This window comes from Pinus tabuliformis, chromosome 3_1 (assembly GCF_031772625.1).
Source record: "Pinus tabuliformis cultivar Carrire ecotype Pingquan chromosome 3_1, CPIR1, whole genome shotgun sequence".
Taxonomy (NCBI): Eukaryota; Viridiplantae; Streptophyta; class Pinopsida; order Pinales; family Pinaceae; genus Pinus; species Pinus tabuliformis.
In genome coordinates this window covers 290,315,732-290,330,731 of record NC_142301.1, presented here as the reverse complement: position 1 = coordinate 290,330,731, position 15,000 = coordinate 290,315,732, and the positions used below count along the sequence as shown (strand labels likewise).

General features: G+C 40.8%; 1 protein-coding gene and 1 pseudogene across 1 annotated transcript in view; both read right to left on the bottom strand.

The window, feature by feature from the left end:
- Window positions 1-15,000, bottom strand: part of LOC149186926 (arogenate dehydratase 1-like) — a 135,500-nt gene that overhangs the window by 14,945 nt on the left and 105,555 nt on the right. The gene's annotated exons all lie outside the window — the stretch shown is intronic.
- On the bottom strand, window positions 191-919 carry LOC149186927 (DNA-directed RNA polymerase II subunit RPB7 pseudogene; annotated as a pseudogene).

Sequence of the window (15,000 nt, the reverse complement as noted above, 5' to 3'; positions counted from 1 at the left end):
CTCCAACGGACGGCAGCTTTCCTTATTCCTCGCATTTCACATGATAAAAAGATATTTCTATTGGCACATATTCCTGTCTCAATAAATGAACACAACACCTCTAAGATTTCATCTTGAAACGCATTTGCATGCTCATGGGCAGTAGATATAATGATACCTAATTGATCTCCATAATCCCCATTCTGCTTTTTCAGGTTCCATTTTCACAACTTCCGCAAAGCCAGCAAGAGCTTCCCAGGTCGTCCTTAATTGTGCCGATGCAGAAAATTTCTGTTGCATCAACACAAGTACCAACAATTTTCAGTCGCACTTCAGTGTCTCTGTATTCTCACAGATCCATCAGAAGTGGTATAACTAGGAGTGTCTCCAGCTTGGAACTCCATATCATCTGGTATCATATGATTAGAAACAAAGATTTGAACAGGTCCCGCTTCAGCAAAGAATCCCATCTTATTCACCATTGTGACCACAGCGTCCAAATCTCCCCTTTAAAAGGTCTGAAAATCACACACTGGTATTTGACTGGGAATGTAACAAATCCAGTCCCCTCTCGAATAAGTCCCTTTCCAATGTTCTCGACACCAGTTATTGCAACTACGAATCCATAGCGGCCACTACAAGTTCCTTCGACATCCTGCATGAGCTTAGAGACGAGCTTGTCGCGCAAGTGAGGCCCGAAGTGGCGGGGATGCAGCTGCATATTCCGCTCTAGCACTACGTGGAAAAACATTTTCTACTTTCCGGGGTTTAAACACCGTTATCTCCTAAAATTGTACCGAATGGAAGTTATTAGCGTGAGGGACGACGGGCTGGAGTTTTGGCTTTAGTAGGCACGCGTAGCTCAGTCCCTGCCTCGAGTCTGGTGAATGAAGGGGTACGCTGCCGCCCTTTTCTGTGCTATGAGATGCGTTGCTAGGGGCACCAGTCTTCCCGTGATATACCTTCTTCACGTTTTTTGAAAGGCATGACAGAGGAGCTGCAAAATTCAGAGTTCTGCGAAGCGGCCATCTGAATTTTTCCGTTTGTTTCTTTGATATTGAAATCCTTGTAGTATTAATCCTTACCTATGCTAACGTTTTGCTATCGGATGTGGATGCCTCTTCCAGCCTTCTCTTCTTTTCTGGTTTCAACATGGAAAATTCTTTTATGTTTCGAGTGACTGTTGGATGATCCTTCTTACATGTGTTACATATATAACAAACGATTACTGCCTGCTGCAAAATATCAAGGTCCTCTTTTTGGCGCCATCTGTGGGAAGCGAACCCACGACCACGCTATCTGGTGTTCATGTCCTCGGATGAGGCTCCTCAACAAAAAAAACCTGCAGGTGAAGAGAGAGACAGTGGATTTAGCTGAAAGAGGCATATTGTGGAAGGTTTCCGCTGCCTCTCGAAGCCTGTTGGTGTTACACAATTTTTTAATGCGCTTCTCTGCATTGCTATTGGCATTGAATGTGTGGGATGAGTTTGGGATTCTTTTAAGAAGGCAATTGATATGCGCAGTAAGCTCATTCATGTTGTTTGGCAGAACATAAAATGAAATGTTTGATATAGAAAGCATGGTGAACGAATTGAGATAGAGATTCAGAACAGTTTGAGTGAATGAATGCCCACACTTTTAAAACTTCAATCCTGCTGTTGTATTATTTTCTTTTCAGATCCATCTCTATTTCCACTCCACTCATTGCTGCGCGATCTTATCTTTATCTCTAGTGACCCATTCGTGTATTGTTCGGTAGAGTGGTCTGGGTTAAACTTTGGCTGCCATGAGAAGAGTTTTGCTGTTGACAGAGAAAACCTATTGATTTTGTAAATTTGAAGGGAAGGAAGAAGCTTTTGTTCTGCTTGGACTAATTTTCAGAGAGAGATTTGCTGAACTTTTTGCATCTAGATATATTTTTTTTCTGTAAAGAAATGACTAAAATTGGTGAAATATTGGAGTTCCTAAAAACTCTGATACATTCCTCTGATCATGGTACAGTAAGAATAAGCAAAGCTTCTCTTGTTGACATTAGAACCTGTTTGCATAATGTACAAGAAGATATTGAGTTTTTGCAGCTTGAGACAAAGCTACAGCAGGAAGAATTACAGCAGTGGAGTCATCATTCTGAACCTGTTTCTGTTCAGAAGATTGAAACAGATTCCCATCAACAGCAAAACAATAATGTTACAGTTCATTCAGATTTAATACCCCATAAAGCAGCAACTGTACATGCAGATGCAGAAACTCAGTCTGCACTTCCCAAGCCCATCATCAGACCTTGGGAACAGCTTGTCCACAACAAGCACAAAACTGGTCTTGGATATGACAAGGACTTGTCCTTTCATATTCCAGACTATGCCAAGCCCATTCAGTTTCAGAGTGCTGGATTCATTCATGACAGTTCACCTGCTCCTTATGACAGTTCAGTTTCAGCTGTTCCAGATTCTACTCCTCTTCTACAGCAACAACAACAACAGATCGTGAAATGCCAACACTGTGACCGAGTTGGCCATCTGAAAGATCACTGTTTTGATCTTCATCCATGTGAGCACTGTCATAAAACTAGCCATTCTTCAAACAGATGCTTCAGAAACAAACACCCTGCAAGAACAAAGATTCATCTTGGATGGATCGCTTCTTGACAATGGGCATCAACAGCCAAGAAGATATTCAAAACACATGTCAGAACTTGTTCCAGAGTATTGAACAGTCTTGCAGTTGAGTTTTCTCCATCTTCTCACCTTGTACCTGACAGGGGGGGAAATGATAGTCATCTACAAGCTTCAAAGTCACATCAAGCGAGCCTGAGCCACAACCTGCCACACCAGTTTCAGAGTTGTAGCCAGAGACAAAGATGCCTGAACATGCCTTCAGTTGGCAATTTGGGACACTTCCTCTAGCAGAAGACTCCAGCTTCTTGCCAGTTTTGGAAGAGTTCCAGGAATTACAGAGTTGTTGGTCATCCTTAAACCATCACAGATTGAGAACACTTCCTCTAGCAGAAGACACCAGCTTCTTGCCAGTTTTGGAAGAGTTCAGGAATTGCATTAAGCATTCCAGAGTTGGTGGTTATCCTTAAACCATCACAGGTTGAGACTTCCCTTTTCAGGTTGAAGTTTTACCTTTTATGCGGGGTGAGACCTCCCTTTTATGGTTGAAGGTTTCCCTCTTTGAAACAATAGGATCACTTCCTCTAGCAGAAAACTTCAGTTTCTTGCCAGTTTTGGAAGAGTTCCGGGAACTGCATTAAGTGTTCCAGTGTTGGTGGTCATCCTTAAACCACCGCCCTTTTTTACCAACATTTCATAGAGCACATTCAGCCTAGTGCTGCCATGCATCTTTTGCACATTTTGTATTACAGCTCTCTTCTTGGACTCATACATAACCCTTCGGATTAAGGGGGGGAATGTTGGACACCTAATCCTAATGGGTTAGTGTGGAAGTCGAATGGACAAAAGCAGTCCAAGAGACCTTGGGATCTGAAACCCAAGAGTCACAACATTGTATTATAAATGTACATCTCCTGTTAATAAAAAATGTACTCAATGATTTATCTTTCCTATTGTTTTACTGTCCATGTGTGTTTAACACTATTTTTAGCAACACTTGCATGTTGATTTTGATCGCGGATTTGAATTTCTTACTGAAAGACAAATCGAATGAGTATACTTACATGTGATTCTGTGCACTTTTTAATTTAGCAGTGGTTGCATGTCAGGTCTAATTACACATCTAGGTTGCCCATTGTTTTCTGAGTCCAATGATGTTGTTCTCATCCAAATCTAAGACTTTTTTCTAATTTTAGCGGTCAGAGCCAGGCACCAGTGATTACATATTTGGACTCCCCACTGAGTTCTGAGTCAGATGGTGGTGGGTTTGTCCAATTATGAAAAAATGGTATTTTTAGCAATCTCGGCATTGCAGTGCTGATAGCATATCCAGGTTCCCCATCAGAATCTGAGACTAATGAGTATAATATTGTGGACATGCAGACATACTACTATTTTTAGCACTACCTACTTTTAGGCATGTCTATTTTTAACAATATGAAGTGGCTGTCTGAGGGTTGGACACATGGAAACAGTTGAAGATGCACATGTGGCTTACTATTGGATGAGTCATGAGTGACATTGCACTTGAGAAAAAATATTTTTCCTCCAAATATTTTCTCTCTCCTCATGTGTTTTCCCTTCCCTAAAAACTCTCCTAATTTCCCTCCACTCATTCCCCTAATTTTTCTCCTCCATTATCTTACATTTTCCTAAAAATTTTCCTTATTTTTCCTCCACAAGTTTGACCTCTTAACTCAAGTTGCCACGCAAGAGAGAAACTAGGCCACTCGAATTTCTTAGCCAAAAAAAGGAGTCGAACTAATAAGGTGGCTCCAATTGCTAACGAGGATGAATTGACTAAAAAAGGAAAAACCACTCAACTTTAAGTGCCAAGTTTATCAAGAGCTAATGTTTATCTCACGTTAACTCTGAGGGAGAGTCAGTTAACTAATTTTTCTCCACTCAAGTGAACTAAGACTCAATAATAGTTGTTCAACCTCTCCTAATCTTAAGGTCAAATTAGTCAAGGAATTATTATTTAAGCAAGTGCAAGGCCATCCTGCCCAGTTGAATTGTCTTCAGCAAGAACAAGCGCCTCACTTGCTTCTCTCCATTATTTCTTCTCTCTCTCTCTAGCTCTTGCTCTTGCCCTTGATACTTTGTTCCTGGTATCATTGTCTCAAGTTCTGTAATAGTCATCTCGGTGCGGATAACTATTGGCCATTGCAGAATAAAACTCCATTTTGATCCACTCTAGTATGTTTTGAGTCAATGTTATCTTGCATAAATTATTAAAAGTTCTTAGTTATTTATTTGGGCAATTTGCCCCTTAGACGCACTTTCTTTCTTACTTTATCTTTCCATAATAGAGGTTCATTTGTGGAGGACTGTTGCACATATTTAATTTACAAATTTTACACATAATTGACCACTAACATGCTGGTCAAGTAGCCTTAACCTTGCTGCTTTTTGAGTTTTTTATTGCAGATTTACACGATAGAACAGCAGGTACAATCATTAATGACACCCCCCTGAGGTTGGCAAGCACCAATCCAAACGAAGAAGAGGATTTGCCAATGACACATAGGCATATTCCCTTATATGTTCGCTGATTTCTGCGGCTGTATTTTAAAGATCATATCAGCTATTAAGGTGTAAAAAATAGTGCTAACAGGTCCCCATTGTTTGATCATATAGTAGCAGAAGCTACTCATTGATCTGTTCCAAGGTAAACCACCTAGCTTGATGCAAGTACTGGCCAATCTTCACAAGTTTTAATAAGGGATCAGAATGTCAGCTTTCCATGTATGTTTGATCTCTCAGTCAATGATGGAGTCCAATGCCACTAGAGTTAAATGTTTCACATCCAAAAAAGTCAGTTGGAAGGCTATCAGACGTTTGAGAACTGTGGAACATATGGCTTTAAAATTTCAACATTAAACACTGTAGGCATTCCAAGATAGGAGGGAAATCAAGAAAAAATGCTTTTGTCCAAGCTGCAGAACGTTAATGGTCCATACCAGTGGGGTTTAAGTTTCCAATATAGTCCGCTGAATCAGTCTTTCTGCATTTGAAAACAAACTCTCTCCAATCTTATATTGACGTACAATGCAACATGTATCAGGTCAGTCTTTTTAACATTTTGTTGTTGAGCAAGCATGTCCTAAACTTGTCAGTGGATCTCTTGGATCAATTAAATGAATGTTCTGCCTCATCCTGTTCTTTGGCCTACTGAGGGGTTGTCGATATCAAAGGAGAATCAAAAGCAATGTCTAGTGTTGCCAAGGGCTAAAATCATAGGCACATTAGAAAAGCACAGTGGCCTTTGGAGGTATGTATAGCCCTGTTATAAGCATATGCCAAATACCTAGGCATGTTTGAAAGGACTGTACCCTTTGGAGCTATGTATAGCCTTGTTATAGGCATGCTGAATAAATTGCATATTCTCCTCCCATTTGCAAAGGAATATAGGGTTATACATGTGCAACAAATGAACAAGAGTTTAATTGACAACTTCAATATGACATATAACTAAAGAGTTTAATTGACAACATCAGTATGAATTAAACTTCAGTAATTTGTTGAATTGGTTGGTGCGCATAGACAAAAGAGTTCCAAAAATGAATATTGAATTTAGGATCTCAGTTGCATAGTCACATATTCCATATTCAACCAGTAGATGTATGTCAGCAGAGCTGCAAGTCTTACTAATGGAAATTTTTCATGCAAGTTTGGAGAAATGTGCCTCCCATGAATCGTCAATATGGTTCTTCCTGGGGAGCAAATACATGCCCAAGTCAACACACCAGCTTGACAGATAGGTAATAATTGATTGTCTGTTGGCCTTATTTTAGGCCTATGTAGATTTACTTTAAATCTGGGTCTATCAAAAACATGTTGATCTGTACATCATATTCATGTCCCCTAGCATCGAGCACTATCATAAGTGTCGCTCAAGATTGGCTGAAACAATTTGAAACCATGTCTTTGCATTGTTTATATCAGATGGTGATGTAGAATTTGCTACAATTAAGTCATCCATTTCATATCTCTATTATTCCCCAAATTCCTTTGTGTGTGTAGAGACTTCAATGTTTTATGGTCATGTGAACAACAGTTTCACTACCAAGGAGATAGCTTCACAATTGTAAGACTATTTGAACAATGGCATAGATCTACTGATCCTAAATTGGCCCAACAACATACGGCAAATGTCCAGCGACGCCATGGGACCGTATCATAAGTGACTTAATAAGTTTATCCCTTATTAGTTTGATACAATGTTGAAAAGTGTAAGTGAATTTACCATTGAATAGTCTCTTTAAAGTCCTTAACCTATAAGGGGCAGCCCAGAGAGTATAGATGTGGATGGGTTCTGGCAAGGTTGAGTCTTTCCATTGTGTCAAAGACTAATTTTTTTTGTCCCCCACTATTAATGATGATGAGGAAAGGTTGTTTATTCAGCCCACATTGCATGTGGAAAAGTCTTTCTTGTTCTTTTGTAGTGTCAATTGATGTCTCAGTTGGTCAGATGTTTGCATCCAAACATGTTGAAGGTTTTGGCTCCACTAGTGTTGATTCCAATAATTTGTTCTAAACAGTTTGAGCAAGAAGAGACTGGACTACCTAATATTAATGAGCATAATGATTTGTAAACCCTATGCTCACACAACTAGTTTATCTAAGGCTTCTAACCTCTAGCCCGAAATAAAAACTCACAAACCACAATTGACAAAGATATAACTTCGAAGGCCCATGGCAAAGGTGAACCAGGTGCATCTTCCTCATCCAATGGGAGTATCTCGAGCATCTCTGACCATCCTCGGGGATCCATGGAGTGTTGTCTACTGTTGTGGAGGCCCATGGCTCTCAACACACACCCTACATGTGCCAATGTAGCCCTCTGGAGGATTAGGACCCCATATAGGGAGACCAAACCCAAGATGGAGACCATCTGCAATCTTGCATAAGATCCAATGCGTCCCCTAGCCTTCCAGTACAACAAGTCATTAGGGAAATCGAGTAAATGAGCTTACCAACCATGGACCACAGGTGAGGACTTCATAATGGCCTACCCTTCCATAATAGGCTTCGGTATGTGCCAATGTCTCCTAAACTCCAAATGGGGTTAACCAAGCACCCTATTAAGTGGTTTCTAATTCTAAAGGGGATAATATGTTCAAGGTACATCCTTCAAAAGGTGGTGGCATGTGACAAATACGTGAATGAAGTAAGGGATGACAAGGGGCGGCCCTGGGCCACATGCTAGGGTACAAGGGTAGCTAATAAAAGGGAAGCCCACACTCGGGTTTATAATTTATAGGAGGGAGCAATTGTGGTACATGAGGTGCCTCGGCCTTGATTTTTCCACCCTTATTTATATGCCTTTTGCCGTGAAATACCATCCCTAAATCCAAATGGTCAGTAAAAGAGATCCCACGGGACTAGAATGCAAGGTTAATATCCAAAAGGGGTCTAGGGGACAAGGGCACAGACCTAACCCATTCTTTCTGCCGAATCCCCCCATTAATCCATGCCCAGAAGTGTCCATGATAAGCAAACTACAATACTCAATTACCAAATGACAAGGCATACCTTTAGGTTTGGGAGGCCCACCTTCAAACATACGATCATGGCAGATGGGCGAGGGACCACATGGTTGGCTGAAGTGGCAAAGAAGTGGCACAATGAGCTAGCTAGTGGTTGCAAGGGGCTGTTGGATGCCGGTTGAGGACCATCTTGTAGAAAAGCTCCTATGGATATCACCCACAAAATGGTGGGTAACATCTGGCTCCAACTGGGATGTGATCTCTCGAACAAGTGGGCGAAGCTACTCGAACGGGAGGTCACGAGAACTCCAACAGTCTTTTGGTTACCATAGACCTGTCACCTACACATATAATATATAGAAAAACACGGGGCAACATGCTTTCGTGGCGTCTCATGATTGCACATGCTATATGTTAAGCCATAAAATTAACAAAAAATAAAGCATGCAGATATGCATCTTGTGAAAATTTCTGAATAAAAATCCAACTGCAGTGACTGATATTATTTCTTCTACTTATTAATTCATAAATAAGTTATTCACAATGTCTCTACAACAAATATTGAAATAAATTCTACTAGAGCCCTCACAATTAAAATACTACGGAAAGTAAATGCAAAAAAAAAAAAATATTAGCACAAATACAATCACAATGACCATTATTTTTGGACAACTGTCCCCGAAAAAACCTAGTGTGGGAAAACCAGTGCAGCAGATGAGGGTTTCTTTACTGATCTTCAGCAAAATCTCATGTACAAGATACAACCAGCAGAAAAGAAGATGAATTTTTGTGAGAAATTTTACAGACAATTTTCTCACGCTTCATAGTGAAATTTTGACTCTGGAGAGGACCTGCTTCCCTCACTGCGTCACCTTTTGCGCAGTCCCAGTGTCATTGCCTCCGTGTTGTCCCTCCTCAGCTCTGCTTCTTCTCTCTGCTTCCTGCACTCCCAACTATTGCTGATGCCCTCTCTCTCCAACCTGCAACTCTCCCTCTGATTCGATTTTCTCTTGCCAAACTTCAGCCAGTGAGAAAATAGATCTGATTGGGCAACTGAGTATCTGCCTAGTTTGTCTTCCAAATGCCCATCAAAGTCCTCCTTATAATCGTCCAGTTGAGTAATCAACGACCCAGATTAGATTCTAATCAATGTCTTAGATCATATTAACTCGATCTTTGTCTTCTTTTAGAATATTTACACCTAGTTTCATTAATACCCTTTAATTATTTTAATTTCCTAAGTTTAGACTTAGGCACTCTTTAAAAATAATTAATTATTTTAATAAAACTATCTCCGAGTGGAATTTCCCAAAACGATTTCTGGGTATTCAAGAATACATGTGTCCTAGCCACCCTGCAAATTTTGAGGCTTAGAGCACATCCAATGCTACCAGAAATCAACACTACCTCTTAGCGAGGAATGTGCTTTAGTAATGCAACCTATTGAAGCATCACCCTAACTCTGTAACATCTCCCTTTGCGTTGCTAATGTCTAACATCACTGCCCACCAACTACTGCGCAAATGTTGCATCTGTACTATTGCTGACCCTGCATACTGCTACCAACTGCATCTATACTGCAACTCCCTCTCATCTGCTGCTACTGCAACTGAGAAACCATTTGTTTTTGCTACTGAAACGGGTTCTCTACCATACCCATCTGCTCCCTGAACTGGATGAACTTAGCTCTTCCTAGAGCTTTTGTGAGTACGTCTGCTACCTGATTTCCTGTGGGGACATACTACAGTTGTACTGCCCCACGTTGAACACAGTCTCTGATAAAGTGACATCTGATATCAATGTGTTTCGATCGATCATGAAATATTGGATTCTCAGAGAGTTTGATACAACTCTGATTATTGCAGTAAACACTGGTCGCTTCCATCCTCTTTCTAAATAGACTCACAAGCAGTTTTCTAAGCCATATGGCTTCGCACGTAGCTGTGTTGGCTGCCATATATTCTGCTTCTGCTGAGCTTAGAGCTACTGACTTCTACTTCCTGTTGCACCAAGAGATCATTCCTGATCCAATGCTGAAGCAATACCCAGAGGTACTTTTTTGGTCTACTGAACTACCTACCCAATCTGCATCTGTGAATCCGCTCAATTTGACGTCATCTCCTTGAGTATATTTCAACCCATATTTGATTGTTCCACGCACATATCTAAGAATGTGCCTAGCTGCTGCCCAATGTACCATTTTCGGTTCCACCATGAACTGACTAAGGGTGTTGACAGCAAAACAAATGTCTGGCCTGGTGTTGACCAAATACATGAGCGACCCAATGAGTTGTCTGTACAAGGTGGGGTCCACTTCCTTGTCTCCTGATGCATCTATTTTCTTCCAGTTGATGATCATAGGCGTCACCATGGGTCGGCAATCCTGCATTCTGAATCTCTTCAAAATCTCTGTAGCATATCGTCCTTTCCTGAGGAAGATCTCACAATTCTTCTACCAAACTTCCAACCCTAAAAAATAATGCATCAACCCCATATTCTTCATGTCGAATTCTACTTCAAGATTCTTCTTGCAGTCTTTTATGAGCCTAGATGACCCTGTTAGAAATAAGTCATCTACATATAATACCAGAATAAGTGGCTCATTCTCCACCATTAGATAGTAGAGATTGGGATCAGCATCACTCTTAATGAATCCCAACTACTGCAAGTAACTATCAATCTGACCATACCAAGCTCTAGGTGCCTGCTTGAGCCCATATAGGGCTTTCTTTAACCTACATACATGACTTCTCTTCTCATGAGTCTCAAAGCCTTCGGGTTGTTCAATATACACCTCCTCTTCGATCTCCCCTTTCAAGAATGTTGTCTTGACATCCATCTAGTGAATCTCCCATCCCATCTGAGTCGCTAGGATATAACAGATCTGATAGAGGTATATTTAGCTACAAGGGCGAAGGTCTCCTCATAGTCTATTCCTTCCTTTTGTAAGTACCCCTTTGCTACGAACTTAGCCTTAGACTTCTCTACATTGCCATCTGCAACGTACTTGATCTTGTAGATCCACCTTGATCCTACAACGGATATATCCACTAGTCTAGGTACCACTTCCCAGGCATCATTCGTCATGATAGAACTATATTCTTCTACCATGGCATCCACCCATATTTGGTGTTGTACGGCTTCCTGAAAACTGGATCGTTCTTCAACCTATGCTACCAAGCCTTGGTATCTGTCAAGCTGTCTACGCTGCCTTTTGTTGGTTCTGGGAGCTGCAACAAACTCCTCTGTGTTCCTCAATATCTGTCGTACTTCCCTACTAGTTCTACCACTGGTGGTAGGAGGCTCAATCAATTCTTCCTCCTATTGTTCCATCTGTTGAGAACTGCCAAGATCTCCTACTCCTGAGGAAATACTAGTACTGGTCACTGTGCTCGATCCTGGTGTCTGTCCTCCTGCTTGTCCTCCTTGTTGCCCCTGCTGTTGTTGGACTAATGGAACATCCGCTGACAAATCTTTTGTTGGCATCTCTCGACATTTCTTGAAAACTCTATCCTCCATGAACTTTGCATCCCATCTTACTACAATCTTCCTGTTGCTAGGAATGTAGATTTTGTATGCCTTCGAGGTCTCACTATATCCTACGAGGTACCCCTTTTCTGTAGTCTGATCCAGTTTACTATGCTTCTCGTCTGGAATGTGACAATATGCCACACTTCCGAATATCCAGAGATGACTCACTTTTGGCTTTCTCCCTGAGAAAACTCCTTCAGGCGTTTTCTTCCCCAATGCTCTGTGAGGAGTTCTATTATGAATATACACCGTTGTGTTGCATGCCTTTGCCCATAAGAATCTAGGCAAGTCTTGGTCATACAACATAGCCTTTGTCGCCCCAACAATAGTTCTATTCTTTCGCTTTGCTACTCCATTCTGCTTTGGATTATATGGAGTTGTCCATTCTCTTTTGATGCCCTCCTTTGCGCAGAAATATATGAAGTCTTTGTCCGTATACTCTCCACCATTATTTGAACACAATACCTTTATCTTTTTCCCTATCATGTTCTCTACGAGAGCCTTAAACTCTCTAAACCGATCAAAGACCTCATCCTTGGTCTTTAAGAAATAGATCCAGGTTTTTCTAGAGTGATCATCAATAAAGGTGACAAAGTATTCGCCACCACTAAGAGCTCTCGTGGACATTGGGCCACAAATATCTGAGTGTATCAATCCCAATATGCCTTTCGCTCTATTGTTACTTCTGGAAAAAGTTGCCTTAGCGTACTTCCCTAGTACGCATCCTCTGCATACATCATCATGCTCAGTACTGAGGACTGGAACTCCTGTAACAGTCTCTCTGAGCATCCTCAGTGCTCCATGGTGTAAGTGTCCCATTCGCCTGTGCCACAGTTCATTCAGTTCCTTTTCACCATTATGATTGTTGCCTATCAGTGCCATTGGAGACTCGAGCTGCAATCTATATAGTTTGTTGCTTCGAGCTCCAATTTGTCTCATCTTCCAGCTTGGATGTTTGATGTATACTTTCCTTCCAATGAAGTATACATCGTATCCTTTATCCTATAATTGGGACATTGAAATCAAATTCATTCCTAACCCGGGCACATGCAGAACATTAGTGGCTCGGATGTTAGTTCCTGCTTCCGTCTGAAATGTTATGGTACCTCTCCCTACAGGAGTACACTTCGTTATGTTTCCCATAGTGATCTGGAAGTCCATTTGCTCTTCTTGATAGCTCAAGAAGTATTCTCGTACTCTAGTCATGTGAGTTGAAGCCCCGCTATCAATACGCCAAAACATCTGTTGACGCTGAACTTGACAAGCATGTGAATTCTCCTTCCAATCTGGAAGATAATTCAAAGACATCTTGATTTTCCATCCTTATTTGTGTTATTTTTCCTATTGATTTTTGACACTTTTCTGCTCAGCAAAATTGCGTCCCACCTGAAGACTGCTCTGCACTGAGACTGTTGCGTTGCTCCCTCTATCACTGGCAAACTTCGATCTGGAAATCTCTCTCTTTGTCGACTCACTCAAAGAGAGATTTTCCCACGAAAATTTTGCCCTCTTGGACTGTGCAATCCCTCTGGGGATTTGATCTACTGCCTATGGAGCTCCCACTTCTGTTCAACACTGGCTCTTCTGGCTCTGTTCTCTTGCTTCTCCTTAGCTCTGATACCATGTGAAAATTTCTAAATAGAAATCCAACTACAGTGACTGATATTATTTCTTCTACTTATTAATTCATAAATAAGTTATTCACAATGTTTCTACAACAAATATCGAAATAAATTCTATTGCAACCCTCACAATTAACATACTGCGGAAAGTAAATGCAAAAAAAAATACTAGTACAAGTACAATCACAATGACAGTTATTTTTGGACAATTGTCCCCGGAAAAACCCAATGTGGGAAAACCGGTGCAACAGATGAGGGTTTCTTTATTGATCTTCAGCAAAATCTCATGTACAAGATACAACCAGCAGAATAGAAGAGGAATTTCTGTGAGAAATTTTACAAACAATTTTCTCATGCTTCACATTGAAATTCTGCCTCTGGGGAGGCCATGCTGCCCTCACTGCATCACCTTTCGCGCAATCCCTGCATCACTGCCTCTGCGTTGTCCCTCTCTGCTCTACTTATTCTCTCTACTTCCTGCATTCTCGACTATTGCTGATGCCCTCTCTCTCCAACCTGCAACTCTCCCTCTGATTCAATTTTCTCTTGTCGAACTTCATCTAGTGAGAAAAACGATTTGCTTGGGCAACTGAGTATCTACCTGGCTTGTGTTCCAAATGCCCATTGAAGTCCTTATAATCTTCCAGTTGAGTAATCAACGGCCCAGATTAGATTATAATCAATGGCTTAGATCATATTGACTCGATCTTTGTCTTCTTCTAGAAGATTCACACCTAGTTTCATTAATACCTTTTAATTATTTTAATTTCCTAAGTTTAGACTTAGGCACTCGTTAAAAATAATTAATTATTTTAATAAAATTGTCTCCAGGTGGAATTTCCCAAAACGATTTATGGGTATTCTGGAATACATGTGTCCTAGCCTCCCTGCAAATTTTGAGGCTTAGAGCACATCTGATGCTACCAGAAATCAACACATCTATCTACCATGAGAAATATTATATGAGGTTAATTCTAATGCGCAAATGAGCATGCAATGCATCCTACCCTAACATGCATAGGACAAAGCTATTATTAAGTGTAATCACTAAGCCAGTGCAACCAGCATATCATCAAGTCAATATAAATATGTCTGCCTATATGATTACTCATGCAGCAAATCCTAAAACGAATGCAAACCCAAACATATGGAGGATGTTGTGGGTGGGAGGTGGGAAAATATGATGCCCACACATGGATGATTATGTGAGAAGAGGTAAGAAAAGGATGTAATCTAGTCCATGAGATCTTCTCTTGCAACCAAAATATAGAGATGTCAACAACCAAGCTCATAAACTTTTGATGGATGGCAACCTCTGGCATATCACTTCCACCATTGTCCTTATTATTTACGTCATGGCTTATGGCCTTCATCGAGTTATGATTAGTAGGAAAGGGAGGCCGACAAGATGGAGAAACACAAGTAGGTTGCACATGATGATTACACTGGAGAGGGGAGACTATGGAGTGATCAAAACCTTGAGGGTGCATCCAAGGAGGAAAAGTATAATCAATGAAGTGTTTTTCCTTGACACTATACTCGGGAGGGGGGAAGGGCTCACGGTTACTCAAAATCATATGACCAAGGGTGAGGGAATCACTTGATGAAGACTCAAGATGATGACCAATAGGAAAAAAGCGAGAAAGAAGTATTGTATTCAACTGGTTTTTCTTTCCCAAAATAATAATCTAAAGGCTCAAGTGACTTGAACATAGAATCATACTCGAGAAAAGTGGGAGCCTTATCAATTTCCTTCGTATCAAA